Source organism: Podarcis filfolensis (assembly GCF_964270895.1).
Source record: "Podarcis filfolensis genome assembly, chromosome: 6".
In the NCBI taxonomy this organism is placed as follows: domain Eukaryota; kingdom Metazoa; phylum Chordata; class Lepidosauria; order Squamata; family Lacertidae; genus Podarcis; species Podarcis filfolensis.
Window position 1 is genome coordinate 7,920,109 of NC_139609.1, and position 19,871 is coordinate 7,939,979.

A 19,871-nucleotide genomic window follows, 5' to 3' on the forward strand; every position below is an offset into this window, starting at 1 on the left:
ATATAGAATAAGAGAACAAGAAGAACATACGTTTAAATAAGATTGGAAAACGTTTATTGACTATAAGGGAAATAACTGTGTACAGCTGAAAACGCTGGCAGAATTAATAATATTAATAATTTATTATTTGTACCCCACTCATCTGGCTGGGTCCCCCCAGCCACTTGGGTGGCTTCCACAAAGACCAAAAATACACTAATATGTCATACATTAAAAACTTCCCCGAACAGGGCTGCCTTAAGATGTCTTAAGTTAAATTCAACAGTGTAAACAAGTTTTGATGGATGCAATAATGGAATATGGAATGGTATAGTTTTTGTAAAATATGCAGGGATTTATGATATGTAAAATGAACCATGGAAAGAGAAGAAGGGAATCCACGGATATCTTAAGGATGTTTAAATGAGTATTTTAAATTGCAAAACAGAAAATTTAATAAAAATTATATACCGGTATATAAAAAACAAAAGAGGACAGGGCCCCTGCTTCTCGGATGGTTGTGCGGAAGAGGGGATTTCAGCAGGTGTAGCTTGCAAGTCACTACTGAAACTTTGGGGTTCAGATACGGTTCACAGTGCCGTGGGGTGAGGAGGGAGTGACTCTGCTGAAAGAGAGACAGAGATTCCAGCTGTGCACAGTCACTCTCCTCCTGTCGATGTGCAAATGGGCTTCCTGGACCATAGCCACTGGCCAAATAAAGATTAAGGAAGAGATTGAACGAAGGAAGAAATGAGTTTTGTTTTTGTTTTTTGTAAAAAAAAGGAAAAGCGGTGAGGCCAAAAGAACAAGAAATGGGTTAGCAGGGGGGATGTGATTTGGGGGTTGTGGCGAAATGGTCCCTTGGGAAGAGATGAGGCAACCTGAAGGACTAATTTAAAAGATGGCTATAAAGCTGAGGGAACACAACGAAAAGAATGGGTCGGGAGTGGGAAGACAAATAACGAGGAGTGTGTGCGGAGTGAGAAAGTCTGGGGGGAACGATAAAGGAAAGTCAGGAAAGATAGGCTTGAGGAAAACCAGTCGGTTTCATTCCAATCCGCCTAATGGTGGAGCGGATTCCACCATCTGCTCCAGACTTTGCACTGGTGAGTGTTTTTGTGCACTCCCCAAGGCTTCTGCTGTACCAGGGACATTTGAAAGCAATGCAAAAGGTAGGAGGGATGCTCCTGTGTGCCAATGTGGTGTAGTGGTTAAGAGCGGTGGACTCGTAATCTGGGGAACCGGGTTCACGTCTCCGCTCCTCCACATGCAGCTGGTGGGTGACCTTGGGCTAGTCATACTTCTCTGAAGTCTCTCAGCCCCACGCATCTCACAGAGTGTTTGTGGTGGGGGAGGAAGGGAAAGGAGAATGTTAGCCGCTTTGAGACTCCTTCAGGTAGTGATAAAGCAGGATATCAAATCCAAACAACTCCTCCTCCTCCTCCTCTTCTTCTTCTTTCTTCTTCTTCCTCTTCTTCTTCTTCTTCTTCTTCTTCTTCTTCTTCTTCTTCTTCCCAAACCAGCTCAACCTAAGAGGAGGTCTGCTGGGTCAGACCAAAGGTCTGTCTCGTTGTCGGACAGGTCTACAATACCTCAAGGACCACCTCCTTCCATATGAACCTACCCAGACCCTGAGATCATCTTCGGCGGCCCTCCTTTGTGTTCTTCCTCCTCAAGAGGTCCAGAGGGTGGCAACATGAGAACGGGGCCTTCTCTGCAGTGGCTCCCCATCTGTGGAATGCTCTCACCTTTAGGCACCAGGCAAAAACATTCCTTTTAAACCAGGCCTTTGGTTGATCTGATTGACATCCTATACCCATATAAAATGTGGGTGTTTTTTGGGGGGGTGTTACTGGGTTGTTGTTTTCATTTTGATTATATATATTGTGGTTTTTATGTTGATCTTGTTCTGTGAACTGCCTTGAGACCTCTGGGTATAGGGTAGTATATAAATTCAATAAAGAAATAATAATAATAAGAATACTGTCAAACTAATGAAGCTTAAGCTTCACAGCCCCTAATCCTGGAGAGCCCCAGAAGTGATTTTAGTCCTCATTACTTATCAAAATGGGGACGCGGGTGGCGCTGTGGGTTAAACCACAGAGCCTAGGGCTTGCCGATCAGAAGGTCGGTGGTTCGAATCCCCGTGACGGAGTGAGCTCCCGTTGCTCTGTCCCTGCTCCTGCCAATCTAGCAGTTCGAAAGCACATCAAGTGCAAGTAGATAAATAGGTACCACTCCGGCAGGAAGGTAAACGGCGTTTCCGTGCGCTGCTCTGGTTCGCCAGAAGCGGCTTAGTCATGCTGGCCACATGACCTGGAAGCTGTACGCCGGCTCCCTCGGCCAATAAAGCGAGATGAGCACCGCAACCCCAGAGTCGGTCACGACTGGACCTAATGGTCAGGGGTCCCTTTACTTTACTTTTCTTTACTTATCAAAACTGGGTCAAGTAGACCCAATTGGAGTCGCGTGGCTCAAACTGATTTTTGTTGTCTAAGTTTGAGGGTCAGTAGTACAGATGCTGTAAAGGTAGATTGTCACAATAAGTTGGCTGTTCCGCTGAAGAGCGCTTAAATTCTGCATGCGTATTGTCTCTAGAAAATGACATTGCAAGTGAGCTCTCATAGGATGAAACTGTACATGAAAGCTCTGAGTTTGATAAAATCCCTTCCAGGTCAGAATGGTTACAAAAATTAATTGAATGTGCAGAGCTAGCCAGATTAACTGAAAAAATGAAAGATAATTCAAAACAAGTATTTACTGCAAAATGGGAAGTTTTCAAAACATATCTTAAGAACATTTGCTGTAGCATGATCTCGGTCGCTGCCTTCAAATAACTTCTGTAGCTGTACTAAGTAGGAAACAAGGACACAGGAGAAATAATACTTTATTATAAAATGAATGGATAGGTTTTTGCAATAAGTTAGTAAATACTAAATGAAGTATAGAGACGGCGGGAAGTTAGATGTACTTTAAGAAGATTTATTGTCAGAACATATGAGTTTATTTTTTTGTTAACTTCATATCTTTTGTAACAAATGATGTAAATGCATGGGGTTTTTTTGTTGGTGCTTAAGCATAATAAAACATATTGAAAAATAAGTAGAAAAATAAAGCTCTGGGATTTCTAAATTGTTTTCTGTAGGCAGCAACCACTTTCCACCAGGGAAGACTAAAAGAAGAAGATTCAAAGTGAACCTTACGCTACTCCACCAAATGTCAGTCATGCTTATGACTTCATTCACTAGCTAACAGTACTGAAAGGTGGCAGTGGGGTTGTTTTTCACAAAACGATTGGGCAGAAAAGTGCTTGCACACTTGCCCTGTACAGTGACAGACCTGGGGGCATGGGCAATAAAAACACATCGCTAACTGAGGTTCTGGTCCCCCTAACCAAAGGCTTGACCCCCCCCCAACAAAAATCCTGGCTACGCCCATGCCTGAGGGTCTCAAATTTCAGCGGCCTCTGTGCAGCATGAAAAATCTGTGCCCCCCCCCCATTTATCATGCTCCAGTCTAAATCTAACATCCCCTGAGGTGCCCCCGAGGTTCGGCATCCATGGGGCCAGAGCAGTTTCTTTTTTAAAAAAAAAAAATTTTTTTTGCTCAATTTCCACATAACAAATTATCAAACCATATAATCACTTACATAATTTCCCTCCTTTTTTATTCCCCCCACCCTCCTCCCCACCAAGCACTTCCCTCAGCTCCTCTCCATGATTTCGCTGCACATATTTTCTCTGCATATTATAAAATTGTATATATCCTTACATATCTGTCCGTCATGTTATCAGCAATAAATTTGTGTATGTTTATTCAAAACCTGCCAAGGAGTCCAGTTCGTTTTGTTGTGTTTTTAAATCATTTGTATAAAGTTCCCATTCCCCCTTGAAATCACAGTTGTCCTTGTCTCGCAGTTTGTATGACAATTTAGCCAGTTCTGTGTAGTTCATCAATTTCTCTTGACACTGTTCTTTTGTCGGGGTTCCCTCATTCTTCCATCCTCGTGCTATCAAGACTCTTGCCGCTGTTGTAGCATACTGAAATATACTCAGAGTCGCAAAGTGATTTCATGCTCTTTATTCAGCTCATAGTGGTGAGGAGGAATGAATGAAAGTCCCCTCAAAGTATCTGCTTTATATACATTATTTACACAATGGGCTGCACATGATTGGCTAATTCCGGAATTCTACTGTAAGCCAATCAGGTTGTGGATTCACTTCTATCTGGAGCATGATTGGGTGGTTCCTGCCAACCAATCATACTGCTGCATTGTTCTAGGACCAATCAGACTGCTGCATTCTGAATCCTATTGTTCTAGGACCAATCAGACTGCTGCCTTTTGGATCCTATTGTTCTAGGACCAATCAGACTGCTGCAGTTTGGATCCTATTCAACTCAGTACATAACGCATACATAAATAAGTTCCTTATTTTCCGTGGCAGGTCTTGTCCTACAATCCCTAGCAAAAATGCTTCTGGTTTTTTTTACAAATGTCATTTTAAACATTTTCTTCAGTTCATTATATATCATTTCCCAAAAAGTTCTTTACATTCCCACAACATATGATAAAAATCCCTTCTTTTTCTTGACATTTCCAATAAGTGTTAGAGCCGGTTTTATACATTTTTGCTATCTGTGCTGGTGTTATATACCATCTATACATCATTTTCATATAAATTTGGGGACCAGAGCAGTTTCACTCCCCTATATCTGCCTCTGCCTGTTACCTGTGTCCTATAAGGGCTACCTAAACTGTACTGAAGGGACATGGGTGGCGCTGTGGGTTAAACCACAGAGCCTAGGACTAGCTGATCAGAAGGTCGGCGGTTCGAATCCCTGTGTCAGGGTGAGCTCCCGTTGCTTGGTCCCAGCTCCTGCCAACCTAGCAGTTTGAAAGCACGTCAAAGTGCAAGTAGATAAATAGGAACCACTCCAGTGGAAAGATAAACGGGGTTTCTGTGCGCTGCTCTGGTTCGCCAGAAGCGGCTTGGTCATGCTGGCCACATGACCTGGAAGCTGTACGCCGGCTCCCTTGGCCAATAAAGCGAGATGAGTGCCGCAACCCCAGAGTCAGTCACGACTGGGCCTAATGGTCAGGGGTCCCTTTACCCTTTAAACTGTACTGACTCTTGCATTGAATCCAGACCAGCTCATGGTTCCAAAGGACTACAATGTGGAAGGGAAGGGAAGGATCCAAATCACTTTGGATTCCTGCCCTATGTGGCCCTCAAGCGATGACTTCCAAGAGAAAGAGGTTGTCCCTCAACAGAAACAGATTGCCCATCCCTGCCTCAGAATAATGGAGTCGAACTACGAACCCTTTCCCCAAAAGACTGCAGCTGTGTCATGTTCCAAGCTGCAAGAGGCAGGAAATGTTCCTGTTACACTCAGAGTACTTGAGGTTTTATGATATCATTATGCAAAAGTGTTTCTTTTTGTCCCTTTTACTTTCTCATAATTCAAAAGGGGGCGAAAGGGGTCAAACTCCCCCCCTCCCCTGATGAACATTGGGCAGGGGCCAAGCATGCAAAGCAAATGTTTCAAGTTATGGGCTTGTGAAAATGGCAGTTATAATGGAAACTGTTTTACAACATTCATTATATCAGCACGAAGCATGCCCGTTGTAACACGCGACATAATCAAGAACTTGTCATCATTGAGCTGAGCTGTTAATTAACTACAGGGAACGCTGCAATCAATTCTTTGCAAGCAAGCTACATGCATGCTTTTAAGGGCATTTCATAATATCTGTTTCAAAGGGAGTTTTGAAGATGTTCTGGAATAAGATAAACACCAGGCAGAATAGTAATGCTTGCTGGCGTAGTTCACTGGCACAATTCACTTCTTGAAAAGGAGGAAAGGAACTTTGTGTAATCAGGCAACAGTGATAATATTTGATTTGGATCGAATCCAGCAAATTTGGAATTGGAGTTCATACCTTAAAAACTGAATGGGTGCATATAATCTGTGTACAGTATGTCATTCAGGCACAAAAAATAGAGAGAGCACAATTAACAGCGCTCTTCCTTTCCTAACTGTCCAGTCCAAACTCCTCTTGACATTTTTCTTTTCTTTTTAAAATAAAGGACATGCATCCTTGCACACCTGCCATCCAGCAAAACTCTACAAGTCATGTGATTCTATGGTTCTTTGATTTGGGGTGGGGGGGATGTGATACATAGATAGCAGTCAAGTACAACATTCCTTGTTTTCCTAGAGTGGACATATAAGGGAATACTTGGTCCAGCCAGTCGGAACTTCCTGTTTCCTCCTGGGCTGGGACATACTTCCTTTTGCATGTGACTAAAGGTGGGTGTGACCTTACCTGTGCAGGTAACAAAAGCACAAGGCACGCAGCCCTCCTCCCTCTCTCTTTGACTTCCTCCATCATTGGACCGGCAGCTTTTTAGCTAGAGATGCTTCCAGCCAAAAGAGGACAAAGGGATTATCTCCATATGGTATAGACCCAGATGTACATACTTTGTAACTAAGACTGCCTTCAGGGATCCAACTGTGAACTGATGATGTGAGTAAACTTCTTTTATATTCTTTAAACAAGATTGTGGCGTGTTCATTCTTTTAAGTGGGATATAAGGGGACTTACCAGGAATCTAATAGTAAGAGGTTTAAACAAGCCTGCATCCAGCTTTCAGCTGTGCTTTTAAAAGGGGAATATAAAACTCTGCTAAGTTATAGAACTTGCTAGCACAAGTTAGGAAGGATATTAATAAACAATATATCCTCTCCTGCCTCCCTGAACATTCCGACAGGGGGTAGGGTAATCCTGATGTATATTTTGCTCTAGGAGTCTTAATTTGGTCAGAATTGAGTATACACTTGCAAAGTTAATGCTAAATACATTACTTCTGGTAAATGAGCCACCATAGCCGATAGAGGGCCATGAAAATTTGTGTCCTGGGCTTTTTAGACATGTCTACCCATGTGCTATCTGAAACCAAAATTGCACATTGGTTGCCAGATGTGAATTTTTTTCAGCTCTCCCACCCCACTAATATGACTGAACAATCTCACGACTGGCACATTCCTACTAAAAAGGAGTTTATTTGGCAACATTCATGAAGATTTGGTAAAAATATGCACCTTGTATTGCACGATGGAATATAATATATTTTACAGCATTTGTTCTTCTTAAGCTTTCTATTATTGTGATTATAATTATTTTATTATCTTGTAATTTATTCAGGGCCGTCTTTAGCCGGGGGTGCAAGGGGTGCAGGGCACCCAGGTGCCAAATTCTAGGGGGCACCAAATATATTCTGGGGGGCATCTACTGTATACCGGTCCCTCTCGATCGGCGGCAGTGAAAAGCAATGGAGCGAAAGTCTCCGCCCCCCCTCCTCCATCGCCCTGTTACTCCGTAGCGTCAAATATTCCTGACGAGTCAGTAAACAAAAGCAGCTATTTTCGCTGCGTCGTTGTTACAGGTGAGCAATTCTCCTCCCCCAAAACTCAATAACCTTGAGTTTAACCCCCCCCTAAAAAAATTTGGGGCGGCTAAACTAAATTTGTTGGTGCTGGGCAGGTCTTTGTACCCAGGTGGCGCATATGCTAACGACGGCCCTGAATTTAATTCTTTCTGTTTTATGGTTGTTTTTAAGTAAAGAGAGGGTGAACCTATGGAATCAGCAGCTTGCCACAATCAACCCCTTGGAACTTTCTTCTCTATTAGGGCTGGTGCTGTGATGTTATTATTGCAACAATCAGTATGTAATCTTTTATATGTATCTCTTGTCTATGTATATGCATATATTAAAAGGGGGAAAATACAAACCCTTCATTACAATAAAATTATATGTGTGGGTGGATCTACGCACAGGAAAAAACCGCTATAAATAAGTCAGAAATAAAATTGCTGTAACAGAAGAAGAAAAAACCTATGTAAAAACTCTATAGAAAAGTTTTGATCTTTCTGGTGCCATCTGGTGTTGCATGTTTATAACACATTGAAATCACTCTTTTTTTTACTAATGTAGCTGAGTCCTGTGTGTTTGTAGGTAAGGAATGCCCTGTGAATATCATTCGGCTCCTCCCTGATAATATGACAGCAACAATTGCAAGTAACAATGGCTCTCACCGTGGGATCAGGTGTTAAACAGGGTTGCATTATCGCCCCAACTTTATTCATTATTTTCATCGCCATGATCCTACACTTTGTCAAAGGGAAACTCCCCTCCGGAGCAGATATCATATATCGAACAGATGGAAAGCTCTTTAATCTGAGCAGGCTGAAAGCAAAGAGTAAGTTTACCGTAACTTCCGTCTTAGAGCTTCAGCATGCTGATGACAACATAGTGTGTGAACGCTACGCAGAGGATGACCTCCAAACCATCCTAAATATCTTTGCAGAAGCCTATGAAAGCTTGGCCTATCAGTCAACTTCCAAAAAAAGCCAAAGTGCTGCACCAACAAGCACAAAACAAACCCTCTGCACTGCCACAAATCCAACTCAGTGGTGTAACACTGGAAAATGTTGGTCACTTCTCCTACCTGGGCAGTTATTTTTCAACACTGATGCCAAAATCCAGCATTACCTTAGCTCTGCAAGTGCAGCTGTCTCCCAATTGAAGTGCAGAGTTTTTGCGGACCGGGACATTCGCAGGGAAACCACAATGCTTGTTTACAAAGCTATTGTACTACCAACCTTACTGTAGGCTTGTGAAACGTGGACCACTTATAAATGCCATCTCCAGCTCCTTGAAAGATGCCATCAATGGTGTCTCTGAAAATTTTTACACATCACTTGGGAAGACAGGTGAACTAATGCCAGTGTACTGGAAGAAGCAAAGGTCATCAGTGTTGAAACGATGATTCTTCAACATCAACTTCATTAGACTGGTCACGTTGTTCAGATGCCTGATTATCATCTTCCAAAGCAACTGCTCTAGTCCGAACTTAAAAATGGAAAGCGTAATGCTGGTGGTCAGCAAAAGAGGTTTAAAGACTCTCAGAGGGAAAAAAAGTATAAACACCGACAACTGGGCAACACTGGCCTGTGAGCGCTCCAACTGGAGAACAGCCTTTACCAAAAGGTATCATAGGCTTTGAAGACACTTGAACTCAGGACGCAAGGGAGGAACGTGCTAAGGCACACTTGGCAAACCCTCACCGTGATCAACTCCTGCCCAGAAACCTATGTCCCCACTGTAGAAGGACATGTGGATCCAGAATTGGCCTCCACAGTCACTTACGGAAGAAGAAGAAGAAGAAGAAGAAGAAGAAGAAGAAGAAGAAGAAGAAGAAGAAGAAGAAGAGTTTGGATTTGATATCCCGCTTTATCACTACCTGAAGGAGTCTCAAAGCAGCTAACATTCTCCTTTCCCTTCCTCCCCCACAACAAGCACTCTGTGAGGTGAGTGGGGCTGAGAGACTTCAAAGAAGTGTGACTAGCCCAAGGTCACCCAGCAGCTGCATGTGGAGGAGCGGGGAAGCGAACCCAGTTCACCAGATTACGAGTCTACCGCTCTTAACCACTACACCACACTGACTCACTGTTAAAAGCATGTTCATGGAAGACAATCTTACTCGGCTACGAGGGATCGCCAAAGAAGAAAAAGAACCAGTACAGACATAACTTACTTGGAGGCACAAACTGTATTTTTCACTCCATAAAACGCACTTTTCCCCTCCTAAAAAGTAAGGGGAAATGTCTGTGCGTCTTATGGAGAGAATGCAGAGGGGAGGCAGGCAGGAAAAGCCCCCAAGAGCCGCACACAACCTCCGCGTGGCTCTTGCGGGCTTTTCCCCAGGAGAGAAAGGGGACTGAAGCAGCCAGTCAGTCCCTTCTCCCTCCTCGTAGAAAAGCCTGCAGGAGCCGTGTGCTCCTTAAAGGGTGTGCGGCTCCTGTGGGCTTTTGCAGGAGGTGGGGGAATTGCCATAGCTGAGTGCAGCTTCTCCCGGCCGGAGAGGCTGCGCGCGACTAAAGAGGAAGCCAGGAAAGCGAGCGGGATCCTTCTGGGTTTGCTCTTTGGGGCTGGGGGGGGGGGACCTGGGCTTCCCCCAGCAGCCCTGAGAAGCTTTGGGAGAAGCGGAAAGGCTAATATATTTTTTCTTGATTTCCCCCTCTAAAAACTAGGTGCGCCTTATGGTCAGGTGCACCTTATGGAGCGAAAAATATGGTATATAGAAAAAGTGAAATATTTCCAGTGGGGTCGAAATTCAGTTACTCTTATCTTCCCCTCATTGCTTAGAGTGGAAGAGCAGTGACTGGCTTGTGCTAGGATCCCACTTATAGGGAAGCAGACTCCAAGCCAATAGCTTAACGTTAAGCAACTTTTGCACATGGCTTCAGGCGCTTGTTCTGCTGAATGCTCACTATGCATGTTCACAATCTTATTCAGCATTCTGAGCTAAATTCCCCTCTCTGGGAAATGACACTCTGTTTGAAATACAGCTGAGTAGCACAAGAGAATAGCTCTGCATTAGGATGCTTTAGCTGAGATTCTTACCTTGCGAGGGGTTAAGTTAGATGGCCCTCAAGGATCCCTCCAACTCTAGATTTCTATGATTCGAGGTTTTGCATTCCCAACAAAAGAACTGTCAACTTTGATGAGGTCACTAATTTATGCAAGGTTACCGAATTTAGGTCCACTTCAGAATTTGGGTCCACTTAAGCCTCTCCTCTTTCCAGAGGGGAGGAGTTGTGAGCGGGAGCCATTTCCCGCGTCTGCAGGGGGCATTCCAGCCCCTGCTCAGCTGACTCGGCTGCCGTGCCTCGCCCCCTGGCAGCCAGCCAATCAGGCGGAGGCTTGGGGGCGGGGTTTAGCTGCTCAAATGTGGCCACGGCAGCACTTCCCTCTCATTGTGTTACTGGGTTTCGTCGGATCACCCACCCACCCACCCTCCTTTTAGTTCATTGCTTTGTTATTGACCTTGCTATGGACCTGTGGTTGGTTGCCTTGGTTGTCCAAGGGGCCTGGTAGGAATTTTTATCCAACTGGCAAATTGGCACCAGCCACTTGGTTTTATGCCTAAAACTAAAAGGTAAAGGGACCCCTGACCATTAGGTTCAGTTGTGGCCGACTCTGGGGTTGCGGCGCTCATCTCGCTTTATAGGCTGAGGGAGCCGACGTACAGCTTCCGGGTCACGTGGCCAGCATGACTAAGCCGCTTCTGGCGAACCAGAGCAGCGCACGGAAACGCCGTTTACCTTCCCGCCGGAGTGGTACCTATTTATCTGCTTGCACTTTGACGTGCTTTCGAACTGCTAGGTTGGCAGGAGCAGGGACCGAGCAATGGGAGCTCACCCCGTCACGGGGATTCGAACCGCCGACCTTCTGATCGGCAAGTCCTAGTCTCTGTGGCTTAACCCACAGCGCCACCCGCGTCCCGGTTTTTTCGCCTACCTCGTTGCAAATCATCACAACTTTTTAGGTATTGGCAGTTAGGCATTGGAATATGTTTGTGTATTGGAGGGCAGGGTGTGGCCATCGCCTACCCCTCCACTTTATGGGTATTCCGTTAAAGGAATCTGGCGGTCTTGGATTCTGTCCGACGCCCTTGCTGGTGGCTAGGGCCATGGCACAACCCACCCCCCCGGTGACATGAGGGGGAGCTTACAGTTGTATTTGCATCAACAGGCTCCTCCTACTGGTGGTTAACCCTTGTTAGACTCTCCCCTTCCTGAAGGGGTGGAGTCATGCTCTGTTGTTTTATCCAGTGCCTAAGCCAATACCTCTCACATGCTATAATCAATAAAGTCATGGCCTTTTTTAGCCCATTAACCTAATATACTGCGTCCATGTGTCTTTCTTATCCTTGTGATGGCCTGGGATTCAGACTCGGAGGCTGAACCTGAGGAATCCCAGCCTGCACAGGAGTCCCCGCCTCCAGAACCAGCTGAGCCGGGGCTGGGGCTTGAGCCTGAAGGGTCCTCACCTATGCTGGATCCTCAGGTGCAGGCACCAGCTGAGTCTGCTCTGGCCCCTGAGGTGATGGAGGACCCATTGCCTGCAGCTGCTCCACTCTCAGCCCCGTCAGAGGAAGCTGAGGTTGCCTCTGGGTCCGGTAACCCTCCAGCCTCTCCTGAGCTGCGGAGGCTCAGGGCAGAGAGGCGGAGGGAACTAAGTTCCCACAGGAGGAGTGCTCGCCTCCAGGCCAGGAGAGGCGGGTCACCTGTGGACTGGGGCCGCCCTATGCCTCGGGGCAGATAAAAGCCAGCCAGCCCCAGTCCCAAGTTGCGGGAACAACATTGGTGGTAGCCTGTTCCTGCCTGCACCCTGTCCTGTTCTTCTGCCAGAGTTCCTGACCTCACCCGACTCCCTGCCTTGGACTCCCTGCTTCATCTTTGACAGACAGCCTCCATACCGCACCCTCGACCTCGGACTGGACTCAGACCTCGCCGCACAGTTTGCCCTCGGGACCAGCACAATTCACAAGCGGGTCCTCGAATCACAAATTGTGTTTATGCACCCAATCCTGGGGCATAAGTTTTTGGCCTACCTACATATTGAAGATTATGCCTCAGCTGTGACATAATCTGCTTTGACTCTCCCTTTATATTTGTATATTTGCTTCTGCAGTGTAAATTGCCTCTCAGCTGCCTTTTCTCTTCCTCTCTTCAGAGGTTAGTTTGTTTTCTTAGCACAATTATTGCCACGTGGCTTGCCTTTCTGCCTGGATCAAATCTGGAGAGAGAGAGGGAGATAAAGGACTGATAAAATCTAGCTGCGCTATGAAATAAAGAGCAGGCTCTCTTGGCTGCAGTGTAATCCCATCTGCTGCAAGAGGAGGTGGGTTGTACAGACTTATTTAGTATTTGAGCAAGCTTATTCGTTGCTTGGCTCTGCCTCTGAAAATATGTGCAGTTATCAATTAGAGCATAAATTCTTATAAGGCAGAGAGACTGCCAATCACTTAACAGGGTCTAGATTCCAAGCTGAAGTACAAAGCATGTTTTTATGTTGTGTCTTTCTTTAACGCACTTTGACTATTTCTAAGAAAAACAGGATATGAATAAATCAACAATAATGACAACAGGTACATGCATTTTGCAAAGGGCATTCCTCTTGCCACGATGCAGAAAAACTTGCCCTTTTCCCAATGTAAAGTTGAGTACATCCAAGAGTGAGCCTCTAAATCTTGCTAAGAATCTTTTCCCAAACACCAAACTCATTTTACCACACCCACGTTGGAATCTGAAAAGTTTGCCCTGGTTAGCCCCAAAATGGAAAACAAGTGCTATCTTTCTTTCTTTTTTTCCTGTGGGTGATTTGTTTATATATATATATATATATATATATATATATATATATATATATATACACGATAATATTTTATTAAGTTTTTGAAAAATTATATATATTAAAAAAAAAAACATTTCAAACATTAAAATACAGAGTTCTTTCGAACCCTTAGACCTCCTCCCTCCCTCCATGGTTCTTTAAGATTAATCTTTAAGATTAAATTTACTGCATCTTTTACCCTTATCTATCTATTATATAACCATAATTACCATTACAAAATTCACATTACAAGTGTCTTTACTTCGGATCTTCCCCATCAGTTTCTCCATCTCCTCATACTCCATCAGTTTCACCTGCCATTCTTCTTTTGTTGGTACTTCTCCCTCTTTCCATCTCTGGGCAAGTAGCATTCTCGCTACCGTCATTGCATACATAAAAAGTTTTTTATCTTCTCTTGGAAAGTCTTCACCTGTTATACCTAGTAAAAAGGCTTCTGGTTTTTTGACAAATGTATTTTTAAATATTTTCTTTAACTCATTATATATCATTTCCCAGAAAGCCTTTAGCAATGTGCATGTCCACCACATATGGTAGAAAGTGCCCTCTTTCTCTTTACATTTCCAACACATCTAAAAAATTGTTTTGTACATTTTAGCAATTTTGCTCGGTGTTACGTAGATACCAACGATACATCATTTTCATATAATTTTCTTTCAACAAACAGCATGGCAGTAAATTTTATTTCTTCTTTCCATAACTTTTCCCAAGACGAAAGTTGGATATTATACCCAAAATCTCTAGCCCAATGTCTTAACTTCTTCGTCTTTCGTATGCCATTCTATTTTTTTAAAAAAATATTTTTATTAATTTTAACATATAAATTATAAAATGTACCACAAAACTTTTCACTTATACAATCTTTTTAGACTTCCATCAGCACCTCTGATGATCCACCGTTTTAACCACTTCTTATGCATTTCTTAACTTTATATTGCCTTTACATCTCTTAACAAATCATCCTCCCCCTTGTCCATTTTTACAATACTTCTAATAATACTCCTCACAAAACGTCTTGCAACCCTACAAACATCGTCTGTCCGTAAATTTACTCCAGTCTTCCATGAATTTCTGGTCTCGCCGGTTTCGAATCCTTCCTGTTAGTTTATCTAATTCTGCATAGTCCATTAACTTCATCCTCCATTCTTCAATCGACGGTAACTCTTCTTGCTTCCATTTTTGGGCCAATAATATTCTTACTGCTGTTATTGCATATAAAAAGAACTTACATTACTTTCTATTTATGTCACTCCCCACAATGCCCAACAGAAATGCTTCTGGTTTCTTTATAAATGTATATTTCAACATTTTTTCCAACTCATTATATATCATCTCCCAGAAGCATTTCACCTTTTTACATTCCCACCACATGTGATAAAATGTTCCCTCTTTTTCTTTACATTTCCAACATTTATCACTGACTTTATACATTTTCGCTAACTTAACAGGTGTAATATACCACCTATACATCATTTTCATCACATTTTCTTTTAGGGCATTGCATGCAGTAAATTTTAAACCTTCCTTCCATAATTTCACCCAATCATTCAGCTGTATATTATACCCAAAATCTTTGGCCCAGTGAATCATAACCGTTTGGTGTGCCATTCTAAAAGTAATTTTGTACATCTTTGATAACACTTTCACATTATTTTCCAGCAGATCTATTTCAAACCTCGATCTCATTGTATCAAAACCCTTCTTTTTGTCAACCTTAAAAACATCATTTAATTGGTGGTACTGAAGCCCCTCTGTGCCCCCTGCTGCCACCGGACCAGCGCTGGTCTGCCAGGTGGGGGCGGGATACACTGGCAGAGGAAGGGGGTGCAATGGGGGCGGTCCGCCCTGGATGTCATCCCTGAGGGGGGTGACATTGCCGCGCCACCCCTGGGATGCTTGCCGCAGGCAGCGCCCCCCTGGGACGCTCCATGCTTGACGTGGGTAGCGCCCCCATGAGATGCTTGCCCCGCCCCCATGGGCAGCTAGCACCGCCCCTGAGTGCACAGCATGTGTGCCAATCTGGGTGCCAGAGCAGCTAGCTCCACCTCTGGCAGGACAGGTCACATGACACCGGGTCCCCTCAATGGGGGTTTGTAGCACTGCTACTCAGTGTTCTCCTGCCACAAGCCAACTAATTTCACTTCATTTCCCGAACTCCTGTCATGCCAGCTTTCAATCACTTTTCACAGGGCAAAGAGTGGGAAACTGAAGGTACATTCTTCCACCTTTGGTGGACGTGCCCAAGAATTAAGGCTTTCGGGAAATGATCTATAATGAAATGAAAAAGGTATTTAAATATACCTTCCTGAAGAAACTAGAGGCCTTCCTTCTGGGCATGGTCGGCCAATTGGTGCCAAAGAAGGACAGAACTTTCTTTATGTATGCCACAACAGCAGCAAGAATACTTACTGCAAAGCATTGGAAGACACAAGATTTACCCACTTTGGAAGAATGGCAGATGAAGGTGATGGACTATATGGGATTGGCAGAAATGACTGGCAGAATCCGAGACCAGGGAGAAGAGACGGTGGAAGAAGATTGGAAGAAATTTAAAGACTATCTACAGAAATATTGTAAAATTAATGAATGTTAGAATGATGTTGGATAGAAATTAAGTGGTTTCCAGCTGTAATGCTTCAAGAATATGGAAAAAGGGTATAAATAGGTTAAAACATAATTAAAATGATGTTGGATTGGAAATAAGTGGTATTTGTAACAAAGTTAATAAGAATATGCAAAAATGAATTGATAATGGATGAAAATACTGAGTTATAAAATGTTAAGTTATAGAGATAAGATAAATGAAAGAGGGTAAGGATTTGCTGATTTGATTATTTAAATGGGAATACAAGAAGGGGAGGTGTGAGGAAGTCAAAGAAACAAGCAAATGAGTTTTAAGTTATGAAAAAGAATTGTTTTTAATTTTTTGTATTTTTTCTGTGTGTTTATTCTTATTTTTTTGTTTTTTATTATGTGTTTTTGTATATCTGTTTTTGTAAAATCTTAATAAATATTTCTTTAAAAAAAAAAGAGTGGGAATTCCATCTCGAAACAATTGGCATAGATCAGGAGTCCCCAAACTAAGGCCCGCGGGCCGGATAAGGCCCGAGGGACTCATTTATCCGGCCTAAGGCGACCCCTGCTGCCCGCTGCCGCCGCCCGCTCTTCCCGGCACTGTGCTGCGCAGCTTCCCCCTTCCAGGTTGGAGGAGCACCGGAAATAGCTTGTGCGCATGCGCAAGCATTATTATTAGGGACGCGGGTGGCTCTGTGGGTTAAACCACAGAGCCTAGGACTTGCCGATCAGAAGGTCAGTGGTTCGAATCCCCGCGACGGGGTGAGCTCCCGTTGCTCGGTCCCTGCTCCAGCCCACCTAGCAGTTCGAAAGCACGTCAAAGTGCAAATAGATAAATAGGTACCGCTCCAGCAGGAAGGTAAACGGCGTTTCCGTGTGCTGCTCTGTTTCACCAGAAGCGGCTTAGTCATGCTAGCCACATGACCCGGAAGCTGTACGCCGGCTCCCTCGGCTAATAAAGCGAGATGAGCACCGCAACCCCAGAGTAGGCCACGACTGGACCTAATGGTCAGGGGTCCCTTTACCTTTACCTTTAGGCATTATTTCCGCTGCACATCCGGGTCGGAGGAGGCCCATGCACATGCGCACCAGCTATTTCTGGTGCTCCTCCGACCCGGAAGTGCGTCGGAAATAGTGTGTGCACACGCATATGGGCATGCGCTCCCCCGCACTCCGGCCTACCACGCAATCAGCGCAGGAGACACCGGCCCGAGGCGCGGTAAGTTTGCTGACCCCTGGCATAGAGGGACCCTCAGGAGAGTAACTGCCTTGCCTTTCAGATCCCTGCCAGCGTTGACCAAAAGTGCTTCTCTCTTGTTCCGACTGTTCACAAAAGACCCCGTTTCCCCCAGTAAGAAACAGCCCCCACAAATCAGTCTGGGGGAAAGGGTTTGTGAGAACCTAGTTGTACAGACAGACAACAGCCGTCGCCAGATGTATCCCATAAAGCCGCTGGTGCTTTGTTCTAATGCTAAGTTCTAGTGTATTAATAATTAAACCCCACCCCCCACCCCCTCAATAATCTGGGATCTATTTCCTCTTTAATGGACGGGGCTGTGGGAATTTGGAAACTGCTGTGTTGCAGCTATTTAACTTTAATTTTACAAGAATCAAAAATAGACAACTGAAAAATACACAAGCTTGCTGTTTCCAATTAAGAAGGGATTTCTGTGAATTCTCTTGCCACTGGCAATCTTCGTTAGAGAAAGAGCAAACAGTAAGATGAACAAAAATCAGCTAGGAATAGGGGTAGTAAGCCCCCCCCCCCCGTTTTGTCCAAGATAGTGTATAGATAGAGATGCATAGATAGTGTGTGTTTGTGTGTCTACACAATATAGTGTTAGTGTATATATATGTGTGTGTGTGTATATATAAAGCTATGGGTTTCCCAGTAGTGATATATGGAAAAACAAAACAAAAAAATTTCTTCCAGTAGCACCTTAAAGACCAACTAAGTTAGTTCTTGGTATGAGCTTTCGTGTGCATGCACACTTCTTCAGATACACTGAAACAGAAGTTGCCAGATCCTTCTATATAGTGAGAAGGTGGGGAGGGGTATTACTCAGAAGGGTGGTGGGAATGGGTGATTGGCAGATAGCTGTGATGAGCCTGTTGACGACTCTTAACAACTGCAATAGGTCTTACAGGAAAAAGCAAGGGGTGAGAAGGTGAAAAATGGCTTTGTCATGTATAATGAGATAAGAATCCAATGTCTTTGTTCAGACCAGGTCTCTCCATGGTTTTAAGTTTGGTAATGAGTTGCAATTCAGCAGCTTCTCTTTCCAGTCTATTTCTGAAATTCCTTTGTAGTAATACAGCTACTTTGAGATCTTGTATAGAATGTCCTGGGAGATTGAAGTGTTCTCCTACTGGTTTCTCTGTCTTGTGATTCTTGATGTCCGATTTATGTCCGTTTATTCTTTGGCGTAAGGTTTGGCCTGTTTGTCCAATATAGAGAGCTGAAGGACACTGTTGGCATTTGATGGCATATACAATGTTAGACGATGAGCAATTAAATAGTCACCCCTTGCTTTTTCCTGTAAGACCTATTGCAGTCGTTAAGAGTCGTCAACAGGCTCATCACAGCTATCTGCCAATCACCCATTCCCACCACCCTTCTGAGTAATACCCCTCCCCACCTTCTCACTGTATAGAAGGATCTGGCAACTTCTGTTTCAGTGTATCTGAAGAAGTGTGCATGCACACGAAAGCTCATACCAAGAACTAACTTAGTTGGTCTTTAAGGTGCTACTGGAAGAAAAAAATTTTTTTTGTTTTGACTATGGCAGACCAACACGGCTACCTATCTGTAACTGATATATGGAAGTGAGAGCTGGACCATCAAGAAGGCTAATCGCCGAAGAATAGGTACTTTTGAATTATGGTGCTGGAGGAGACTCTTGAGAGTCCCATGGACTGCAAGAAGATCAAACCTATCCATTCTTAAGGAAATCAGCCCTGAGTGCTCACTGGAAGGACAGATCCTGAAGCTGAGGCTCCAATACTTTGGCCACCTCATGAGAAGAGAAGACTCCCTGGAAAAGACCCTGATGTTGGGGAAATGGAGGGCACAAGGAGAAGGGGGCGACAGAGGAGAAGATGGTTGGACAGTGTTCTCGAAGCTACCAGCATGAGTTTGCCCAAACTGCGGGAGGCAGTGGAAGACAGGAGTGCCTGGTGTGCTCTGGTCCATGGGGTCACGAAGAGTCGGACACGACTAAATGACTAAACAACAACACTTTTTGTACAGCAAAAAGGATGTGTAGGTGAAAGGAACTGGGGGAAGAACCTACCTGCATCTTGGCTTCCCATGCTCGGCAACTTTCGGCTCCTTTTTCCCCAACACAGTTTCAGTGCTGAAAATGACCCAAGCCAGAGAGGAAAGTGCTTGTTAAAGTTTCTATGGCGCACTGGGCAATAGATATAGGACATAATATAGATTTGGGCCTCTGTGGAAAACTTTGGAAGAGCGATCTGAAGTTCACAGCATGTTATTTTTTTGAAGAAGAACTACCTGAAAATGATTTATACGGTGGTACCTCTAGTTGTGGACACGATCCGCTCCGGGGTGCCGTTCGAACCCCGAAAAGTCTGCAACCAGAGCGGCGCTTCTGTGCAAGCGTGGAGCGCAATAGAGCGCTTCTGTGCATGTGCGAAGCACGCAGAACACTTCTATGTGTGCATGCATGGCGAAACTCGGAAGTATACACTTCCAGGTTTGCCGCGTTCACAAGCCAAAAAGACGCAAAATGAACCTAACGCAACCCAAGGTATGACTGTAGATGGTATTTAACTCTGAGCAGACTTGCTAAAATGTATAAGTCCGAATCAGATAAGTGCTGGAGATGTAATAAGGTTGAGGGTACGTTTTATCACACGTGGTGGACTTTTAAAAAGGTAAAAGAGTATTGGGAAATAATTTATAATGAATTGAAAAAAATGTTTAAAAGTACCTTTCATAAAAAAACACCTCAGAGTCCTTTTTGTTGGGGATAATTCAGAGGGAAATTCCCAGGTGTCCAAAAAGACTACTTATGTATGCGTACCGTGTTTTGT

The 19,871-nt window shown here is 44.1% G+C and overlaps 1 long non-coding RNA gene across 1 annotated transcript; it reads right to left on the reverse strand.

Annotated features, from left to right (window-relative positions):
• Nucleotides 1-3,766: 3,766 nt before the first annotated feature.
• Nucleotides 3,767-13,997, reverse strand: LOC310765993. The gene is made up of 3 exons (XR_014549908.1): nt 13,454-13,997; nt 12,442-12,626; nt 3,767-4,006 (listed from the first exon to the last, which is right to left on the reverse strand). It is a non-coding gene; the product is annotated as an uncharacterized lncRNA (long non-coding RNA).
• Between the last annotated feature and the right edge of the window lie 5,874 nt (nt 13,998-19,871).